This window comes from Pezoporus flaviventris, unplaced genomic scaffold (assembly GCF_033815535.1).
Source record: "Pezoporus flaviventris isolate CSIRO_AGI_PZ_B2104156 unplaced genomic scaffold, CSIRO_AGI_Pfla_v1 ptg000002l, whole genome shotgun sequence".
NCBI lineage: Eukaryota > Metazoa > Chordata > Aves > Psittaciformes > Psittacidae > Pezoporus > Pezoporus flaviventris.
This window is the reverse complement of record NW_026892550.1, coordinates 19,865,864-19,889,369: the sequence shown is the minus strand read 5'-3', so window position 1 is coordinate 19,889,369 and position 23,506 is coordinate 19,865,864. Positions and strand designations below refer to the sequence as shown.

Genomic DNA, 23,506 nt, shown 5'->3' with positions numbered 1-23,506 from the left:
CACTTCACTGTAGTTACCCTGAGGTAAGAAGAGCTTTCTTAGCAGAGGGAAAGAGAAGGGTGAAAGTGCAGAAAGCATTGCTATGTCCACAGAAATTGAAATTGTTAAGGAAGGGCTTAAGGGCAGCCTGTGCAACTGTCAGACATTGAAAATACCAGTAATTTGCATTTAGCTATTATATAGCCCTGACACAGAAAGACAGTGCATGATTCTATTTCTGAATTTCAGGACAAGGTGATGGTCATGAGAAAAAGAAAATAGGTAGCGCAATATGGCATGCAAGGAAAGCTTAGACATGTTGATTGTGACATGGCATATTACTAAAGAATCTGATCCTGGTTCATCAGTCAGTGGTAAAATTACTGTAAACTTCAGAATGAATAAGATGAAATATTTCACCATGTTGAAGGTGAAGTGCATTTGCATGACCTTTTCACTTTCTCATAGTTTTAAAAACTGCATTTTAAACAAAGCATTCACAATTGTCATTTTTTTCATATTTTAGGGGTTAATTAGATAGTTTGACATTCCATATACTGTTGTGCTTTTCTTTAAATATGATTTACAAATCCGAATGTCACCATTAACATAATGTTTAGTTGCGAGCATCTGCATTTGAGCAGTGGTTTGCCATGTTTCAACTCCAGCAGGCAAAAAAATATGTAAATATTTTAGTATTGATAAACAAAAGTGATTAGCTTCAAAAATGCAAAGGGGAGACAAAGGGAGACAAAGAGACAGGGTTTTTTCTTGAGTCTGCACGGATATAGACTAAATGGCATCAAATCAGCCGTGGCAGTTACTATTAGCCTGCAGCTATAGCAACACCTTTTCCCCAGCAGGAACAGTTGTAGAGCAAGGAGTCTTAGCAGTAGTAGCCACAGGGGTATACCTGGAGAGAATATTAAGAATGTCTGTACCCAGCATTGTCATTTGATGGTGAGTACTGAAATGTAGAATGATTTCTCCAGCACAAAAAAAAACCAAACAAACTCTATTAAAATTAATTCAGAAGTACCTCTGGGATAGATTTGGTGTTGAAGAATTCTACAAGAGGTGCAAATACTTTCAGCTTTGATAAGGGAGTTTATTAAAAGCCAAGGGAATGTGGGTAACCAGAAAACAAAATGCCACAAATTTCTACCATAGTCCAAGACAGTGTGAAAACATATTTACCGTATCATTTTTTGTAAACTTACTGTAATTTTAATAAGGAAAACCTCATAGCAATTAGCAGATTTTTGGTTCAGTTTTATGGCCATCTGTTTAACACCTAACAGACTGTCCAGTGCAGTCTTCTAGAAATATAATGAACCACTGGGGCTAGTCTATATAATATCATAGGTAACAATGAAACAGGTAGTGTTAACATTAGGGTTACATACCACCTCAGTGCTTTTAAATACACCTCAAGCCTTCTCTGTACATCAGGGGAAAGGCTAGACATATTGTACTGTTAACTTCCAGCACTGGTAGTTATGCCATGTAATTATTTAGGTTCACAAGTCATTTGGAGAGAAACATGCAAAGCAGGACCCACGTTATGACCAACCCAGAAAATTTCTGATAGGTGTTGGAAAAAAAAAAAGAAAGTCGACTGTAAAAGAAAGTAAAATAGAAACTGTACTAATGATAAAGTAGCAGCTCAGACTCTTGCACACTATACCACTGAGATCATGTGTTATTTGGGCCATGACAAACATTGCTTCTGTTGCAAATGGCTGGTGCAAACAGTGCTTAAATTCAGGTTATATATAACTAAATTTGGAAGTCTTGGTACTGTATTCAAGAGAAGAAAAATAGATAAAATTTGATTAAACTACTTATCCTCTACCACTTTGGGAATGTACATTCTAAAAAAGATTGAATTTATATAATTACCTTCAGTTCCTTTCTTAACACAAATCATAATATGCAACTTCAGATATTTGCACATATTAAACACAATAATTGTTTGGGGTTTAGAACAATCTCTAGTATTTCAGTAGTAAAAATAACATTATTTTCTGATAGTTGAATGCTACAATAAAAATGCTGCTACATTTGAAAACATGAGATATTATAGAATCATAGAATCATTTAGGTTGGAAAACACTTTCAAGATCAAATCCAGCTGTTAACCAAGTACTTCTAAGTCTACCACTAAGCCATGTCCCTAAGTGCCACATTTGCACATCTTTTAAATACCTCCAGGGACAGCCCTTTTGGTGAAGAAATTTTTCCTAATCTCCAGTCTAAACCTCCACTAGCACAACTTGAGGCCATTTCCTCCCATTCTGTCAGATGTTACTTGGGAGAAGAGACCAGCCACCTCCTTGTTCCAACCTTCTTTCAGGTAATTGGAGAGAGCAGTAAGGTCCCCCCTGAGCCTTCTCTTCTCAATACTAAACAACCCCAGTTCCTTCAGCTACTCCTCACAGGACATTCAGATGCTCAGAAATACAGCACACCATTGTTCTTTGTTAAGCTAAGTAATTCATATCTCAATATGTGCTAATAAAAATACAAATATTTTAATTATAAATATACATAGGAGTGGTATTCATTTATGTGAATATCCACGTATATACAGTTTTTATAGGTATTCAAGTTTTTACAGATATACAAAGTTTCCATATTGTCAGATGAAGAATTAAAATAATTCTCTATAAAATTACGGTAAATAGAGGTAGGATCATGTCCTTGAATTAGTGAAACGCAGCTGGAAGTGACACGTGAGAAGTCCAGTTAATTGATGCTTTTCTTTCCAAAAGTGATTGAATACTTCAGTTTACATTTCTAATGTCAGAAAAAGGGGCAATTTTCGAAAAACATTGATTATACTCCCTCTAAAATTCAAATTAATTAACATGTTTAATGTCAGCCATACAGAATAGAGACATTCAAATTCATTAGTCATATTTGAAATCCATGGCTGTTATTCATGAAGATTTGTTAAACCACTAACAACAACTTCACTTAATTATTCTTTTTATCTAATCTGTTGCATTCTCAAATCTTCAATCTCTTCTTATTTTGCTCTGGTTATGAAGTACTTTGAAGTGATTTGAAGTTATTCCTTTGGATGAAAGGAACTGTATTATTAAAATATCTCTAAAGTTACTGAGACATCAAACATCCCATTTCAGTTATCCTCATCTCCTTTTCTAGCTATGCAGACAGGGAAGAAATGTAATTTACTACACGTGGATGTCTCTGCCTTTTCCAAACCACTGCCAAATTTAGGATTTCAGATCGTTGCTTAGAACTGTGGGCTATATAAACCATTCTGAGTTGAATCCAACCCTACATCTTCTTATAGTAGATAGAGTTATTGTAATTTTAACAAAATTGATTAAAAGTATCTCACCTAAACTTCTGTAGTCCTAGAATCTATATTTGAAATTCACAGGGTTCTGTCAAAGCACTAGGGGAGGAGTTTAATGACATATGAACACCTTTAGAAAGGAATATATATTTTTTTTTTATCACAAGGTAGAAAACCTTTATTTATCTTTGTCTTCAGCTCCACGAATAAATTCTCTGAAATTAGGTTGTGATTATGAGAACTCTTCACTGAGGACATACATTGAGGACTTCTTTCCCTTTCCAATGAGGATCATTCTACTTCATTATTTCATGTACAACTACATATAGAACTTGCTTGAAACATAAACTAAGAAAGTATATGATACAGAGAAAAGACAAATGCTAATAGCATGTAATTAAAGTCTCATTTGGGCCGTTTCATGCATGTAGGCAGGAGTTTGATCAGTTTGAAATATTTAGATTTTTCACTAGCAGGACAAATTGAGTTATAACTACATGAAAAAGAACACCACAGGTTTGTGCATATGCAATTAATAGCAACAAGGCCTTTTGATTTTAAATCTGACAACAAATTATGGTGACATAATGTGGTGGGTTGACCCTGGCTAGACACCAGGTGCCCACTGAAGCTGCTGTATCACTCCCCTCCTCAGCTGAACAGGGCAGAGAAAATGTAATGAAAAGCTCATGGGTTGAGTTAAGGACAGGGAGAGATCCCTCACCATTTACAGACATAGAGAAAACAGGTTCAACTTGGGGAAATCAGTTTACTTTATTACTAGTAAAATTGGAGTAGGATAATGAGAAATAAAACCAAATCTTAAAACCATCCCTCACTTCTACCTGGGCTTAACTTTACTTCCAAGTACACTACCTCATTCCCCCAGTGTTGCAGGAGGACAGGGAATGGTGCCTGTGGTCAGTTCCTCTCCTGTGGTCAGTTCATCTCATGTTGTCTCTGCTGTCACTTCCTTCTCAGGGGAGGACTCCTCACACTCTTCTGCTGCTCCAGTGTAGGGTCTCTCCCACAGGAGGCATTTGTCCATGAACTCCTCCAGTGTGGCCCCTTCCCATGGGCTGCAGTTCTTCATGAACTGCTCCAGTATGAGTCCCTTCCATGCGGGGCAGCCCTTCAGGAACAGACTGCTCCAGCATGGATCTCTTCCACAGGGTCACAAGTCCTGCCAGAAGCCTGCTCCAGCCCAGACTTCCCATGGGCTTACAGCCTCCTTTGGACATCCCCTTGCCACCAGTGTGGGGTCCTTAACAGACTGCAGGTGGATATCTGTTCCACCATGGACCTCCACAGGCTTCAAGGGGACTACCTGCCTCACCATCGTCTGCACCGTGGTCTGCAGGGGAATCTCTGCTCTGGTACCTGGAGGACCGCCTCCTCCTCTCCACTGACTTAGGTGTCTGCAGAGCTGATCCTCTCACACATTCTAGCTCCTCTCTCTGGCTGCAATTGCTCCTGACAGTAATTTTCTGCCCTTCTTACAGAAGAGTTTCCACCATTACTTATGGGCTCGGCCTTGGACAGCAGTGGATCCCTCTTGGAGCCTGTTGGCATTGTCTCTACAGGATATGTGGGAAGCTTCTAGCAGCTTCTCACAGGAGTCACAGAAGCCTTATAGGCCCCTCTGCTACCAAAACCTTGCCATGCAAACTCAATAAATGTAATCATTTTAGTTCAAATTAGAATAAGTCATTTATTGTTGCCCTAGAAGTGTTTGGGAGTAAAACCCTATATATTTCGCATCTCAGTGAACTACAGTACTACAGTCCTTCTCATCCATTATGAACCAACAAGAACATTTTACTCCATCATTTGCTTTTATATGCATCAGTGTCATGGTTTAAACCCAGTCAGCCATAAATCATGCAGTTGCTCTCTCCCCCACCCCCCCCCACCCCCACCCCCCCCCGCCCTTTTTTGCCCTCTCCCTGCTCCCGGAGAGATGGGGAGGAGAATCAAAAGAATGCAACTCCCACGGGTTGAGATAAGAACAGTTTAGTAACTAAGGTATAACAGAGATCACTACTGCTACCACCATTAATAATAATGATAAAGGAAATAACAAGGGAAGGGAATACAACAGCTCACCACCTGCCGACTGATAACTCGCCCCACCCTGCCGAACCGAGCACCGATAGCTAGTCCAACCACGCAGTTCCCTAGCCTTTCTGGGTAACTCTCAGTTACCTCCCTAGGCATGATGTGCTGTGGTATGCAATACCTCTTTGGCTAGTTTGGGTCAGGTGTCCTGTCCCTGCTTTCTCCCAGCCTCTCCTCCTCCCTGGTAGAGCATGGGATTCACAAAGTCCTTGGTTATAGTAAACATCGGTGTTATCAGCTCTGTTCCCAGGCTGAAAGTCAAAACACAGTGCTGCAGCAGCTAAGAAGGAAAAAAATTGACTGCTACTGCTAAACGCAGGACAATCAGCTATTAACATACATCAATAGACTATCATAGTTATTGATAGAAAGCAACAGATGTGCATAATTTTTCTTGTTTAAATAGGTTGTTAAAATGTAGAAGTAAGTATTTTGGTGTAGCTGTGTGACATATAGCAAACAAGAAAGACTAATATGTGGGATGGTGGCTTTAGCACTATCCTGTGAATAATCCCAGCACTTTTCAATATTGCAATATAATATATCTTTTCCTTAAATGCTTTACTTATCTCATGCAGGTTTTGGACTGGCTACAAACTACATTACAGATTTCAGATAGCGGAATCGAGAAGTAATCAGGACCACTTGATAAGGAATTCATAGAAATTAGTAGTCAAAGCAGTTTCAGATGCATAGTAAGTCAGTTTGAGTTCTTCTCAGAGCAGTGATCATTCATAAATACATTATAAGTTAATGTGAACTTTGGCTACAGAGTTGAAACTAGCAGTATTTTTAATCTCAAACAATAATGCTGTAGCAAGAGAGTGGTTATAAAGTGGCTTCACAAAGCTTCTCTTTTTAAATCATAGGCAATAACGAGGGGAAACCTTTACACTCCAGAATATGCAGATTCTTAGCAGATTCTGCTTTGAAGGCATTTATGTTATAAACTGCTAAGTGAAGGAATAGCCTATACTAATACTATTAATTTTCCATTGTAAATATCTTTGCTGTTTAAAAATTCCCTCCCCTTTTCTTTCCTCAGGGCTTTCTGGCTCTGTTCCAGATTTATCCATTAAAAACTGACAGATTGACACTTTTCATCTTGTGCATGTTGCTATATAGACTGATAAACCAGTGGCTTGCTACCAAAACACTCAGAGCAGTGCAAAGAAATGCAAATGCTCATCAACTATTTTCTGTTAAGATCGGGGCATCTGAATGCTTCAGTTGTCTTTTCCTGAGGCTTCCTTTATGTGTTTTTTAATTAATAGAAAATAGAAAAATAAATTGGAATATACTTTACATAAATTACAGTTCTTTAAACATAAAAATGAATGTGATAATGACAGATAAATGTTACAAACCTGAACCATGAACTCATTATGCTTCTGTTCCACATGAACCAAGGGGAAGGCTGGTTATCACTGTACTTATGAATTGCCAATGATTTAGTGACTGCACTAATGTAGGAATGAGTACAGAAATGTCTTTCATAATAGGATAAGCTATTTGCTTCAGTCTTGAAGTACTGGGAGGAAATAATGTTGAGCTGTAACAGAGATGAACTTGCAAAAATCTTTCTGGTTAAGCATTCTTAGGATAAGCTATTTGCTTCAGTCTTGAAGTACTGGGAGGAAATAATGTTGAGCTGTAACAGAGATGAACTTGCAAAAATCTTTCTGGTTAAGCATTCTTACTTTCTCTTCTTATGAGCGTCATCCCAGGAGGATGAGAGTATGGGGAATGAGAAAACACTAGAAGCTGGTATAGTTTCTTTAGGCAGTTTTTCGGGCATTACAACGAGTACAAGACTGATTCTAAAACTCTGCTGTGATTCCTGATTTGGAGGCATACAAGCTCACTCAAATTTCTTTTTACAAAATGTATACATATGGAGTGTACACACCTAAAAGTGCACAGAAAGGTTTTTTTTAATGTATTTATGGAATTCAGGCAGGGGTGCTTGAGGTAGCATCCCTGATAAAGAATGGTGATGATACATAGCAGTTGAGAGGATGAGAACGGTTCCTCTTCCATATAAGAATTGTTAAGTCATTTTAATAGAGGGAAGCAGCAGTTGTCAGTATAGTTTGCATGTGTAAGGACCCTGAGCACATCCCCGGCATGGCCTAGGGCACCCCCATGCCACTGGTGGCTGTGGGAAGAGGTTCTGGGTCTCTCTGTGGGGAGGCTGTGGCCAGGGCTGACCCCTGCCCATGGGGCACTGTCACTTGGTCCTTGGTGGAGCCACAGGCCCCCTGAGCAGCCAAGGCCCCTGGTGTAGGCTTAGATCCAGAGGGGCTGATGTCTTGGCCTGGCCTCAACCTGGCCCCATCCTAAGGCTGTGTTGAGCATCACCAGGCCTGATGCTGACCCCCTCCTGCAGGCTGATGTTCTGGCAAGCTTTGGCCTGTACCCAGGGATATGCCCAATGCCTGGGGCTGGGGCTACTCCCAGCTGCTCCCTGGCAATGTGTATATTTGTCTGTCTAATTTGAACACTTAGGACAATTGTACACTTTTGGCAAGTGATTATAGATATAGAGTAATGAATCTGAAGGAATGCCATAGATCTAAAAGAGCTACACATGTCGTTTTCCACACTTAAAAAAATTTGCAATGCAGTATGCTCCTCGTGATAAATGTCTACACCTTTCCCCCATTGTTCATGCTCCTTTCTTAGTCACTGAAGTTGCTTACAAGGAGTAACTCTTTGTTATTATCACTTAAGTGCTTGTGTATCCACACTTCAACTTTGTGAACTCATCCCAGTTTCATCAGTGGGACAGATGCTGTTCTGTGAAGGTGAGTATTTGGCTTCACTTTATTATGACCTGTACTATGAATTTAATTTGAAAGTTGAATTAGGCTGAAATGACCAGATGTCCTGGTTTAGCTGACACAGCTGGGAAAATCATAGAGTGAGTCCTCCTGGAACACATTTCTGGGCACATGAAGGAGACTAAAATGATTTGGATCAGTCAGGATAGATTTTCCAAGGGTAAATCATGCCTGACCAGCAGAATTGCTTTCTGTAATGAAATTATGGATTTGTGGGTGACAGGAGAGTGTTGGATACCATTTACATCAACTTTAGCAGGGATTTTAACAGTGTCTCCCACAGTATTTTTTAATAAAATCTAGAACATTATGATGTGAGTGGGTATGCAACTACATTAAAAATCTGTCAGAATAATCATTCTCAGAGGGTAGTGGCTAATAGGTCATAATCTGCATGGAGGCCTGTGAAAAATGGAGTACTACAGAGGCTATCCTGCTACCTGTCCTGTTTATCATCTTCATCAGTGACCTGGAGGAGCTGAATGGAGTGCACTATCAAGTTTGCAGATGACACCAAAGTGTGCACGTGCTGTGTGTGTGTATTTGAAGGGGTTAATGAGTTGCTGAAATATTTAAGAGGAAACGTACCATTTAGAGGAACTGAGATGTTGTACAGTCTTGATCCTTGGAGGTGTTGAAGGCTGGACTCTATCAAGCCCTGAGCAATTTAGTCTCACCTCATAGCTGACCCTACTTAGAGCAGGAGGATGGACTAGAGACATCCTAAGGTCTCTTCTAATCTGAATTATCCTGTGATACTGTGATGCAGTTTAAGCGTCATTCCTTATGCTCTGGGAAAAATCTTTAATTCGTTTTGTAACCTTTCACCCTCATTTTTGCTGAGGATTGAAGGCTTTATCCTCACATACGCAAAAAATGGCATCCTGAAAACTTAGCCATTCATGGCATAGCACAGAGAAACACAGCTTCTGAGCTCTCTGTGACTTCTTTTGCAATCAACACAATCTTAGGGAATTGCCTTTGGCACTGACAACTGCATCAGATAGAGTAAGCTAATGTGGAGGGAATGCCTTTTCTGATGTGACCTATCATGAAAGCATGCTCCCTGTGTCTCCATAAATTAAAGCCACTTCTGAGAGTGAATTCAACTGTATTTGGAAGGAAACACAAAAGGATGACTCCTGCCTGTAGAGAGAAAAGGGTTTACAGTAATGAAAGATAAGAAGCTGTTGTGAGTAAGATTATAAAGCAGTATAAAATGCCCTACTAGGTCAGACAGGTGATCCATCTAGCTCTTCTGGCTCACACAGTGCCTAGAAGATGTATGGTTTTGGGTGAGCATGGGATCCTAGGCACTTTCTGTGGTCTATTCCCCTTTCGTTGCTCTTGTATTAGGATATTAGAGAGTACCTTTGTAGCTTGTCCTTTTAGTATACATTTATGGATTTTTGTGCAGGAATTTTCTTCTTTCTGAACTAGCTAATATTCCTTGTCTCCACTAGAGACACTGTCCAGAATTCTGCTCGACAGTGTTTTGTGAAGTACTTCCCTCAATTTTTCAGAGATCTTCTACTAGCCTAGACTGGCCTATGGTACTGCAGTAGGGCATTTTGTGAAAAGCAGTTCTGCATTCAGGTTATTGGTTCTAATATATGCATATTGTAATATTAGAATCTTTAAAAAATTTAAGTTAATGAACGTTTTTAATAGTAAGGCAGGAATATTGTCAGATGTGGAAAGCTGAATAAGAATTTGTTTGGTAAAGAGAAACAATGAAAAAAGTCTGCAACCTCTGAGTACTGAAAGATTCTTAAATTCTTAATACTTCCACCCACAAGATAAAATATTAAAACACAACAAAGAAAAAAAAAATTGTTATAGAATGTATGAGCAACAATTTACTGTCCTAGTATCAGGAATAAGAAATAATAGTCTTTTTTTGGGTTGGTTTTTTTTTTTTGGTTGTTTGGGATTTTTGGCCAAAAGAAATTTTTGACTGAAACAACCTGAATAGGTATTTTGCATTATTCTAACAAATCCTACTACAAGTAAGTTAATTTTCCTATGACTGTTGAGAAGAAGCAGGGGTAGTACTGCTTCCAAATTGAAACACTTGCAAACTACAAAAAATTTAAAGCCTCAGGTAGTTGTAATAATTTTGTGTCAATGACAAGAAAGTTTCAATTCATTATTCTGACACATACTTGTCCTCATATTTTGTCACTGCTCTTCTTCCCAGTTCATCTTAAAATGCAGTGTTAAGAAATGGTAAAGTATCATCAAGAAATTTTATTTAGCCATCAGTATGGAATTTATATACTGATAGCTAATTTCCATTTTAGAATGCAGAAATAATACATTTAAGATCTTTACTGCTCTTAGAATTTATTGTCCTACTGACTTATGGCAGGTAATAAAACCTGCTTGTATAGTCCATAATACTGTAGTCTTATATAATTATCACAAATAATGGCTGAATGATGCAGCTAAGTATTTGTCCCTCACCAAAATAGCTACAACATCTGAGGACATGCATACATTATTTTTTTAACTGATAATGTATAGAAAGGGCCCTAGCTGGAATGTGGCAAACTAAGGGATTCCCAAATCTGGTCTTGACTCTTAAATTCATACTGTACCTTATAGTCATTCTCTACTCTGGTGAGATTCCACCCAGAGTACTGTGTCCAGCTCTGGAGTCCTCAGTACAATTTTGTGTATAGATACAAACTTCTTTATATATATTGTATACTATAGAGTGACCAGTGTGAAAACTGTGAAAGAGTGGAATGCTGCTAATACAGCTAATAAGCTTTTCAGTAAAGATTCAGAAGTCCGCAGTGCTATGTAAGATACATGTCTAACTCACATTCTTTAACTCATATTCTTTTTTGCCTAACTGCTGTCCCATAGAAATGATCCAGAAAAGACTCCAGCAATAAGAAAAAAAGGGAATTAGCATTCTTGCAGTTATTTGCCGCCAAGTACATTGGGTATTAAAAAGAAAAAAAGTCAGAACAAAATTCTGATTTCACATAACCTGGAAGGCATTGAACAGATCAATAAAAAAACTGCTGAAGTTTATTAGATAACGTCAGATACTGTTTTTTGTAAAGCTATAACAGACACGAGTGTGTTATTTATGAACAACAGAAAAGATTCAAGGTAATATTTCTATTACAAGGTTTAAAATAATATTTCTGTGCATGAGAGAAAAATACTATTAGCAGTACTTAGAGATGTTGAGTTATAGTTATAGGTAGAATCAGAAAGACACACTTCAGCCACTACTACTGACTTAAAATTAAGAATGCAAAAACCATAACATTTCTTGATTTCTTGGAAGTTATTTTTATGTTAAACTCTGTTATTAAAAACGAAGGGAAAATAAGATCTCTTTCAGGATCATTAGACCTTCAGCAAAATAATGAGCCCAAGAAACTTTGGTGTTGTAAAATGCATCCTTTGAAAGATGATACCATAGTCATGTTCCACTTAAAACTTCAGAATCAGAAGTGAACAATGTATGCTTTCTTCTTGCCTCCTGCATAGGGCTGATTTCACCTGAAAGACATATCAGCTGCTTTGTCAGTAAATCCACTCTGAAAAGATCTCTCTGAAAAAAATGACGAAGTCTTTCATTTTACTAAAAATATTCTTCAAAAGTCTAAGCAACTGCCAGCAATACTGGGGTTCTTGTATTACATTCTCTTCAGTAATCTTAGTAGAGCCCCTAAGTACAGTAGCACTCTTAGAGTGTGTGGTTGATGTTGGGTAATTAAAACCTTATCATCTGTCTGGAAACCAACTTTGGTAAGCAGCAGTATTTATTAATGCTGATTCAGGGACTTACCATTGTATGTGTTTGAATCTGTCTTTAGCAACAGTAGTGGAAGAGTTATTGATAGCAGGGATTTATTTGATAGCTATTCTGGGCCTGGGAGTCACACACTGATGCAGTTTTTGCTAGTAATAAAATGTCAAATTAAAAGAAAACAGCAGCATTCTTATTTTTAATGGTGAGTAAAACTTACTGCCTGCTGCTCCGACAACATAAGATAAGCCTAAAGGTACATGTTAGAGAAGAACCGAGTTCCTTATACAAAGGTGCTTGTCGTCTAAATTCTTGATTATATTGGAATGCCTCAGCTCCCAAAAGTATATCTCGCAAGAAGGAAAATCAGTAATTGTTTTGTAGAAGAGCATAAAACACTGAGCTAACATTCTGAATTTAGTCTGAAACTGAAAAATGCCCTATCCACTGATACAGTGAAGAAATGTTTGTTAAGTAACTGTGGTCATACATGAGACAGCACCAGAAATATCATAGGCAATACATACACATGCATGTACACTCAGACAAACGTATATAAAAGATATCATGAGAATGACATTCCCCATTCATGTTGCCAATTATTGTGCTGACACTGTTCTTTAAAATAATTCCTCCTATTTTTACATATTTTTATAGACATTTTTATTTTCTGATCTGAGCTACATGCAAAATCATCTGGATTACATACTCAGATATTTTGGTTCAGAATTTTGAAATATTTAAGAAAAGCCTATTTTGTATCTCATAATAATTTCTTGCTAGTCAAGAATTTGGCATGTCTATCAAATTTTTGAGGTTAAGAATATATACATGTATGTAACAGTTTGGCGTTGACATACTGCTGAAATGAATTTAGGCCTCACAGGGTATCTTCATCTTTTTTTTTGTTTGTTTGTTTTATTTTCTTGGTCACATTTTTAAGATTTTATTCATAGCCACTGCAACCATAGACTTGAACAAGGAATTGCAGATACTTTTTGACTCTTTTTTTAGAGGTCTGGTTTTGGTTTGTTGTTTTTGGTTTTGGCTTTTTTTTTTTTTCCCTATTCTGTGTCCTTGCTTGAGTTTAAATTGCAGGTAACAGGTACAATCCATAGTCGTGAAAGTTAGGTACATTTCACCACCTTTGATACTCTGTGCATTGACTTAACCTTCATATTAATATTCAGTCCTTGTAACTAAATATATCCTAAAGCTTTAAGCATGTGATCATGCTTCAGCATTTGTCTTTGGAGACATTAATAGGGTTATTGAGCAACAAAATGATAATCAGCAGTTTTGGAGGTTGTTCATTATACACTGTATAAATATTTCATAAATTCCCCACTGTTTACAGATAGGAACACTCTAAAAAGAAATTACAAATGTTCAGTCTCTAATGCAACTGATCTAGTCTCATGTTTTTTTAGAGAGCTATCTATATGTTTATGCAAATTCTGACCTCTACATGACATAGTTTCATAGCATGGTCCAGCAGAATGTGTCATGATAGAAGCTCTAAGGATCACTGTATTCAAGTTCATCAACACTGTTAAAAAGAGATTTGAATTAAATTAAAACATGCTACATGCTAAATATCCTTAAATTAGTAAATCTTCTTGCATCACCTTTTGTGGTTTTATGTAGTTATGTTTGGATATACAGTGGATGTGAAGTCATATCATTTTTGAAAAATAATGTATATTTTGGAATCTTTTTAGATATTGGCATGAGGTCTAAGTGTCTGGCACAGTGACTGTGTATGTACACCAGATTACAAGTACATCTTGAAGGACCTTTTGTGATCTGATGCTAACTTTGTCCTGGCTGCATGTAAGACTGGGACATAGGTGTTTTTAATTCCCTTCCCTCCTTTAAAGATACCTTTGGTGTATAAATAGGAAAGAAGGTGTGATGTCTTCTAATCAGCTACTCATTCTGGACTCTAAATACCAGAGACTACACCTGCTGTGGACTGCAAATTCAGGTTGAACCACCTGCAAAGCTGTAGTGCAGAAGGATAAGCCAAGACAAAGAAATGCTTCCTAAATCAGCTGACAGCTCTGCTAATAGGGGAGTCTGTGTTTTTTTTTTCTGCCAGTATTGAAGCCCTGTAGAAAAATGAGGACCAAATGTTTTCATGGTTTTCTGAACTTGTCATTTGGATTTGCACTGCAGAGAGCTTGAGAGGTGTGTATTTCAGTACAGCAAAAAGTGAAGTCTGGAAAAACACCTCAAACCAACCAAAATACAACAACTAAGTTCCAAACTAACTTATCTGCAATTTCATCTCAGTTGTATTGTAGAGCACACTGGGACCTGACCACTAGATGTTCTGTGTCTCCTATTTTCAGTGCATTTAGAACTTACTCTTCTAAGAAGGAAAAAATGCTAATGTATTAAGTAAATAGTTAAATAATAAGGATTTATGTTTTGGAGGGAGAAACAAAACTTACCCTAATAAACTTTTCTTTGTCAGGCTCCAGAGATACAGATAATTTCACATAAGGCATAATGCAGCTGTCGTGGTTTAAACCCAGTCAGGTAATTCGTTCGCTCACTTCCCCCCCTTTCTTTCCCTCCCCCTGCTCTCGGAGGGACGGAGAGGAGAATCAAAAGAATGCAACTCCCACGGGTTGAGATAAGAACAGTTTAGTAACTAAGGTATAACACAAATCACTACTGCTACCACCAATGATAATAATGATAAAGGAAATAACAAGGGAAGAGAATACAACACCTCACCACCCGCTGACCGATAACTCGCCCCCCAAGCCCGACCAAGCTCCGACCGATACCTCCTCCAACCCCGCAGTCTCCCAGCCCTTCCGGCTAACTCCCAGTTACATCCTGGGCATGACGTGCTGTGGTATGGAATACCTCTTTGGTCAGTTTTGGTCAGGTGTCCTGTCTCTGCTTCCTCCCAGCTTCCCCTCCTCCCTGGCAGAGCATGAGGCTCACAAAGTCCTTGGCCAAACCAAAACATCTCTATGAGCTCTGTTCCCAAGCCGAAAGTCAAAACACTGCACTGCACCAGCTACCAAGGAGGAGAAACATGACTGCTACTGCTGAACCCAGGAACCTAATTCGTTCTAATAGTTTTCTAAGCAACTGCATGTTTGCTATAATAAATGTATTCTCTAGCTCATAATGGAAACAAGCTAGGCAGCTGTGTGTGTGGCATAAGAAATACTATTCAGTCCACTATATGTGTGATCGGAGAATTTATTTCACTAAGACCTATACTATTATTAAATATTGTCATAGAAATAACTGTTGCTCCATCAACAGATGTCAGGTTTTATGTTCTTAAATCAATTTTTTTCCGTACCCAAGACCTTTAAAATCACTGTAGGTTCTAGAGCTGAAATAGACTGAGCATAATCTGTAGAAGTGTAATGCGCAGGTAGACTAATTTTTTTTCAATGGACAGGTTTGTAAAAAATATAAAATTCATTGATATGCCTTCACCAGCAAAAATATTCTTTATTGTATACAGAGAGTAAAATGGCTAGTTATTATTTATTCTGTATATACTGCCCTATATTTAGGAAAATTAACACTGAAGGTCAATGAAGACTAGAGATGCATTCTAGAGTTTTTAGTAGAGTTATTTGCTTGAGTCTGTTCAGCTGCACATTGCTCAGTAACTGGCCATATTGAGTCAAATTACCTACCTAAATGAGCTGAGCAAATACTGGCTCAATTTAGCTACATACTATGAAATTTGTACATTGGGTTATTCATTTTAGTGAATAGTTTGTTGAAGACTAACATTTGAATAGCATTTACCGTTATCTCATTAATAGGCCTTACTGCTTTAAATCTACTAAGAATGCAAATAAATGATAATTCTGCACTCATTAAGGAACTCTCCAGTGACTTACTTTGGTTAAATGCTCCAACAGGCATGTTTAGCACTTCTTTGGGGTTGGTAAAATTCCAAAAATCTGTAAATTAAAGTTCTGTGTAGTGCTGTAAAAAATGCATAATGAAGCCCTGGATGTAAATTAAGAAGATTTATATTGCAGCATTCTGCTTACGTTATTCAATCTGAATGCTTCACAGGTTTTTATGAAGCAAATAAACTGTTCTTTTTCTTGAAATTCATTTTGAATGGTCACCATGGATTCATTGTCACATTACTTAGTTCAGACATTAAAGACTGAATTATTCTTTTTAATCTATATATCATACTAAAGTTTTATTGCACAGTACATTTGAAGCCTAGGTACTCCATCTGTAGAAGGAGTACACTGAATTTGCCTATATACGTAAGTAGTTAAATTAGAGCTGAAAATGGTGTTTATGAATATTCTTCAAACTTTTGTATTCACTTGAGTCTTGCTTATGATTCCCATTATTCACAACCAATGAACATTAATTGGAAAAAAAAAAATAATTCCAACAGTCTTTAAATATTATTTACAGAAAATAAATGCAAATTCTCATATAAACTAGAAACTCACATGGTTTTTCCATGTGGCTTACAAAAGGCAAGAAGCTAAAACATTAAGTTTTTGTTCAGCTGCCATTCAGAGCTGTAGATCTGACAAAGAAATCACATCAGGGTTTTGGGTATATCTGTACCCTAAAAAAGGGCAAAACCATCAAGAAAAAGACCCTGAGGTGCAGTTGCATTCTATGCAGCTTGCTGTTGTAGAATTGTTTAGTTCAGGAAAATACTGTCCTCCACTTTGGAGAATTGGTATTTTAACAAATCACTTCACTGGTGATTCACTTCTAGATGAACTAAACTAAATGGTGGTCAGGATGTTTCAGATTTGTTCTGAAACAAAATTATTCCAATTATATCCTTAATCTTGTAGTCTTCTTAAACTAAGCAACAAAAAGCAACCACAGAATTTTACTTTTAGGATCTACATGCATATCTGTGTATATCTGTATTATTTTTAGAATAAAGACCTAGTATAGAGCAAACTGTCTGTGGCTTCCAATTCTTTAATTTCTATTTAGTATTTTTGTTTCTTTTAACATGAAGAAAGTCATGCTGTGGAATTCTGAAACCAGTGGTATGGAATAATGCAACCAAAATAAAACTCAAGAAATTAAAAATTAAATAAAAATAATAAACAAATAGCAAAAATGTTGATAAACCAAATATTGTAAATACAATTAAAAATGTGGGGTTTTTTTATTTTTTATTATTCAAAAATAATTTGAAAAAAGTATTTTTCTAATTTATTTTAACTGAGGGATTTCCAGAATTTCACAGCTATAATATTTTATAGCATTTTATCTATTTGTTTGATTACACTGTGTTAAATATAGATCAATTCTAATTTGAAGTGTATGTTCAACATAACCTTTCTTGTAATATTTTACTATTTAAACTTTTTTTACTCATTGTATTAAATGCACTATGCAACTAAAACACTGTGGTATTATGCATAATCCAGTTTGAACACCAGGGATTATAAAATGCCTTTGGAAATTAGAGCCAGCTCGAATTGTTAAACTGTGTTTTGTAATGAAGAATAGAGGAACCGATTAGTATTTGAGTTTTTGGATCACATAACGCTATGATGATAGAGTACATCTAGAAACAAGACACTGATGAGTATGAGAACACAGAGCTTAAGTGAACAATACTTTTATAAGAAGCAGTGCATGCAGAGCACTTCAGATTCGGAGTGGAAACACAAACAATTAAAGATGAATGAGATAAAGCCATTTAAAATGGAATAGCTATACATACATTTGCATGTTTATCCTCATACTCATTCAGAAATAAGTAATGGATTTTCTTAGAGGAATTAGTAAGGGGCAAAATCAAAATAGATGTTTAGTGGCATGAACTAGAGGGTCCAAATGGATTTACTTCAGCATTCCATCATAAAGAGTATTGTGACTTCAGAAAGTGGCACTCAGACACAGTGGTTTCTGGCATGATTTCAAAACTGTTAGAAACTAGAGTATGTAGAAATGGATACCAGCGTGGGACATGGTAGTATACAAGGGTATGGCCAAGGAATGGAGGGCACTCTATTAATTGAGAAGACCTTATGTGAGACAGATTTCTGATTCAGATTTTATTGACAGGGCTAGAATCTTCCTGCTTCAAAAATTTCATGTAAAAATAAAAACAGAGGCAAAACACAATTCAGATTTCACAATTTTAGGATTTAAGTTTGTAGATTACAAAAAAAACAAAACAAAACAAATCACCACAAAACCCAAAAACCCAACACAAATTAATGAAACTACAATGTAAGCATTATAACAAGAACAATTAACAAGAGCAGATACCACTTTACTTCAGTGAGATAAAGATATAAGTGAACTGTGCCAGCTTCACAAATTTCTGAAAGGTTCGTAAAAGTTCAGGTCCACAAACCACATCTGTCTTCTATATGCCAAACAGGAGACTAATTTAAAATAAACATTTGTCTGAAATTGGTGGTCATGTTCAAACTGAGACTTTTCATCATTTCCAAAATAAGAAGAAATCAGTAAACATTAATATTTGCTTTTAAAATTCTCATCTTTCCTCACTGTTCTGCTGTAATTACAGGTTGACATCAGAGTCTGAGAATAGAAAGACCAAACATCTCTATCTGTGCAAGTTAGACAGGTATATTAAGAGGTGGTTTGTGTCTCTGAATGAATAAGAACTTAGATGTTGACAGACTTTATATTGCTAAGAGGTGGGGCAGAAAAATTGTTGTTCAATATGCTCATTGCTTTGACAGGCACTGTAGATAATAAAACTTACCGAAAGGGAAAGTTTATTACCTCTGTACTTAATTTGTAGGATTGAGGTTTACAGAATCATGGAGTGGCTGGGCTTGTAAGGGACCTCTGGAGAACACCGTATCCATCTCACGTGCTTAAGGAGGGTCACCTAGAGTCCAGGACCATGTCTAGATGGCTGTTCATTCTCCCAGGATAGAAACTCCACAGCCTTTCTGCGCAACTTGGTTGTGCTCTGTGCCAGTGTTCAGCCACCTGTACAGTGAAAAGTTCCTGCTGTTCAGACAGAAGCTCCTGTGTTTCAGTTTGTGCCCATTGTCTCTTGTCCTGTCACTTGGCAACACTGAAAAGAGCCTGGCTCCATCTTCTTTGTACTGTTTAAGATCTTTCCTTAGCCTGCTCCAGATTGAACAGACCTACCCCTCTCAGCCTTTCCTTACAGGAAAGATGCTCCAGTCCCTTCATCATCTTCATGGCCCTTCAGTGGAATCTCTGCGGTACCTCCATGTCTCTCTTGTACTGAGGGGTGCATAAGCGGACACAGCGGTCCAGCTGTGGCCTCATCAATGCAGAGTAGAGGGGAAGGTTCACCTCCCTTTACCTGCTGGCAACTAATGCAACCCAGGATACCATTTGCCTTCTTTATAGGAAGGGCACATTTCTGATTCATGTTCCACATGCTGTCCACCAGGACTCCCAGGTCCTTTTCTGCAAAACTGCTTTCCTGCTGGGCTGCCTGCAGCATATGCTAGTGCCTGGGGCTGTTCCTCCCAGGGTCCTAGGTTAATATTTCTGCCAAATGCTATACTACACTACTAAAAGTGAATACATGGGGCTCTTTGAGACAACCTTGCATGTCTTTGAATTGATCTCTGCTGCATGCTGTTGAAGTTCCTCATATGGAAAGAGGCAGAAACTAAGCACAGATCCATTTATTAGCAGTTTATGCTAACAACTATAATTAATAGGTTTGTTCCATATTGTTATTAATCATAATACATTGGCACACACAAACAATCAATCTCAAACACATTTTTGTCACTGTTTCATCAATCTGTCCCAGAAGAAAATTTAACATAATGCTGAAAACAGCTTCTAAAACTTATTGGTATTTGTTGTACTCAGATAACATAGCAATAGCATGAGGAGATCACTTTTCTAAAAAGCCCTCCTGTAAATGAGGACAGTGCTTGTGTTTTCAAAGATACTTCTCTTGCTTAGTGGCAAATGCTAGAAGCAAATCACTGGCCTGTAGATGTGAGAAAAGCATCTAGTTCTTTGTGTGTGCAAGGCTGTAAGCATAGATCTGATGATTTCTTTTATATGCAGTAACGCTGATATCCCCCTCCAATCTTGAGGATGAACCTGTTTTCAAAGTTCTGTTCACCTCTGGTGAATTTCTAAATGACCAGACTTATGGATCTCTATACCATTTAGTTTCCCTCTTCTCACCAAGTTCTCTCTACAGTGGAACAGGGAACAATTTTAGCAGTTCATCGGTTTTGGTGACTCAGGATATAGTGAAGGAAGACTGAATTTATTTGGTGTTTTGTAGCAGGTACTGATTTTCACCTTCCATTATTTATGTCAGAGACTGGCATTAAGGCAGTAGATGTCAAATAAGGAAAAAAAAATCAGTGATTTGCGTTCGCTCCAAGCTTCCTAGATTTAATTTGGAAGGGAACTCTGGCAGTCGCCTGCTCCAAACTCCTGCTAAAAGCTGAGTCAAGTGACATGAGTTTCTCAGGGGTCATAGTCAAGTTTTGAATACTCCCAAGAATTGAGATTCCAGAGCTTTGTGTAACCTGTTCCAGTTTTTCACCACCCTCATTGTGAAATGTTTTTTCCTTTCTGGAGTGGGGAAAAAAAAAAAAAATATCCGTGACACAGGTCATACTTACATGTACATACATACATACTTTCATACAATTTATTATGGCCTGATTTCAGTATTACATTCAAACATAATAGAGGAAAGAATTTTTACTGTGCAGCACTAGAAACAATGGCCAAACTAGACTATAATATTGGTCAGTTAATCAGTGCTAGTAGAGCTGAGAAGGGTCTTCTGAATATGCAATTATTTTAAATTCAAGAAGTTAGGGTATTAGCCAGCTGTGTATGTGTCATAGTCTCTGAAATTATTTTACTTTGACAGCACATTTGAAAGCCACACTCATTTTTATTACTACCCATGCTGGTAAGATTAGGTTACACAACTATTTGAGGAAACCATAGAATCACAGAATGGTTTGGTTTGGAAGGGACCTTTGAGATCATCTAGTTCCAACCCTCTTGCCATGCGCAGGTTATACCTTCCACTAGACCAGGTTGCTCAAAGCCCCATCCAACCTGGCCTTGAACACTTTGTTTACTAATAACATATCTTAAAATTACATGTACTTGTAACCCTGCATGATCAGGCAGGTGAGTTGTCTTACAAAGTGAGACTCATAACTTGTGACCTTTTTCCAGATGAAACTGGTTTTGGGATTTTTTTGGTATTAGGATGCTAAATACATTGTTTAATAAAAAAATGTTTCCCCATTGATTTTTAAAATTCTTAAACAGAGCTTAATATTGGCATTTTACTGAAACTGAAATATCAAAAGCTGTCACAGCATTTTTGATCTGTAAATGAAGCATCTTCTATCTCTAAAAGACTGCCTGACTCTAGTAGACATTCTAGATGCAAAGGGTTTTCTTACATTGTTCATCCATTTGTTTTAACTTCTGTTTGTGGGGGTTTTTTTGTTTGAGTTTTTGAGGGGTTTGTTTTTTGATTTGTTGGGGGGGTAGGGTTGTTTTGTTTTGACTTTTTTTATGCTGTTGACTGCCATTTGTATAAATCTGTCAGCTAATGGAGTGCTACAAGCTCTCCTTTCTGTGGGTACTCATCTGCTGCTAGGTAACATTTTGAATATTCATTATTCAGCACCAGTTAAGTCCCCTAGACAATTATTTGCTTCATCACTTGGCAAGTAAATGCCATTTATATCACCTAGGTTTTTTTGTTTTGTTTTGGATTTTCTATCTTTACTGTCCTTTCTCTTGAGTGACCTCTTACTGTTTGAGAACCCTGATGTAGTTTATTGAATCAGGACAGATACATGCAGTAAAACAGAAGATATTTGGCAATTAATCGATTATGAAGGGACTCAAATTATCGTTTGCCTGAGGGAAATACTGTATTCACCCAGAACAGACACAAGCTGCTGTGCTTTGAAGATTTACAGGAAGAGAATGATATGGGAGATTTTGATTAAGGGACCAAGGGCAGATGTTGAATGAGTAATGGGATTTGTGCCACTCTATTGTGTGCAAAATTCAAAACTCAAGATAACATATGACTTTTGTCATTATCCTTTTAATGAAAACTACAGTATATATATGTATGAGCACAAAGCCTGCTAAGTAAAATCATGAGAATTGGTTCACTGCGCACTTGAATTCCAATTACTGTGGAAAAATAAGCAGAAGGAATCAAGCCACTATGACACTACAAAATTTTACAGTAATGACATTATCAAGTACTTTTTTGTTTCAGTGCTGTTTCTTTATTTTTCTACCTGCATTATATGAGAATAAGAATAAACAATGCAAATTTCTATAGCAACACCATCTTTCAGCCAAGTACTTAAATGGATTTTGCAAGCATTGACTAATCAAGTCTCACAATTACTGTGGTACTGGAACAAAGCACAGGTGTCCTTAAGTCACACCTGCCTTTCTTGGAAAATAATTACAGGCAATGCAAGTTTTAAGAATAGTGAGAAGAGCAAAGCTTTGTTTCATGAAAATATATTTAGTAGGAAGGTAGCTATTAACTGTATTTTAACAACTGTTATGAGGTTAATCACCTCCCTGAGAATTGCTGCATAGTTAAAAATCTGGTTTACCAGTTCCTGGACAAAGTTAGTAATGAACATTTAAAAGAAACTTGGAATGAAATTTACAATTGCTTTTCATTCTTATTTTTACCAGCTACCTTACCAAGGCAAGCTATTAGTCATGACATTAATCCATAAGAATATAGAACTTCATTATTTTGAAACCTGTTGGTTTTTTGGGAGTGGCATAAATGATGAAGTGTAGAATATGAATAGTATTATTAACTACACTAGTGATAATAGCTTAGCATCTTATAAAATTTGTTTATTCATACTACAGCCTATTGCATTATTCCTGTTAAGAAGGATATGTATTGGAATATCAGATATTCAGTGACATAATTTTATTGGTATAGAGAGTTCAAGAATTTTTGTTTTCAAGACATGTAAGGGAAAATATATTATCCTGTATCTCAGTTAATTTCTGCTGACACCAAGTTTCTGTATGTGCTTTTCCATGCTGAATCAGAAAGAAAATGTTCTAACTTATCACTTCTGTTGTGCAGTTCTGTATATTTATTATATTCATTTTTTTATTTATAACTTTCATTTTAGTGTTGCTTCATTATACAGAGGTACGTATCCTCCCACCCAAATCAAAAGAAATTTTTTATTTACTTAATAGTTTTAGTTGATTAGTAGACAGGAAATATGATAAACAAAGTCTTTTAACAGTGTCAGTGTGTTTGGGCAGATAGATGGGTTAATTCTTACCTAGAAGTTTTCCTTTGAGCATCATTAAAAAAAAAAATCTTATTACACGTTTCAAACAAAATAATTCATTTTTAGTCATTATCATCTGTCATCCTTATATGTATATGTAATGTACATGCATTTTACATATATATCTATGCACACA

At 37.0% G+C, this 23,506-nt stretch overlaps 1 long non-coding RNA gene across 1 annotated transcript in view; it reads left to right on the top strand.

Annotated features, from left to right (window-relative positions):
- LOC133275159 (uncharacterized) overlaps window positions 1–6,688 on the top strand; it is a 38,368-nt gene extending 31,680 nt beyond the window's left edge. Inside the window, exons 2-3 of the long non-coding RNA XR_009745419.1 lie at window positions 6,004–6,120; window positions 6,471–6,688. This is a non-coding gene — a long non-coding RNA (uncharacterized LOC133275159). The remainder of the gene's footprint in view (window positions 1–6,003; window positions 6,121–6,470) is intronic.
- The last annotated feature ends 16,818 nt before the right edge of the window (window positions 6,689–23,506 follow it).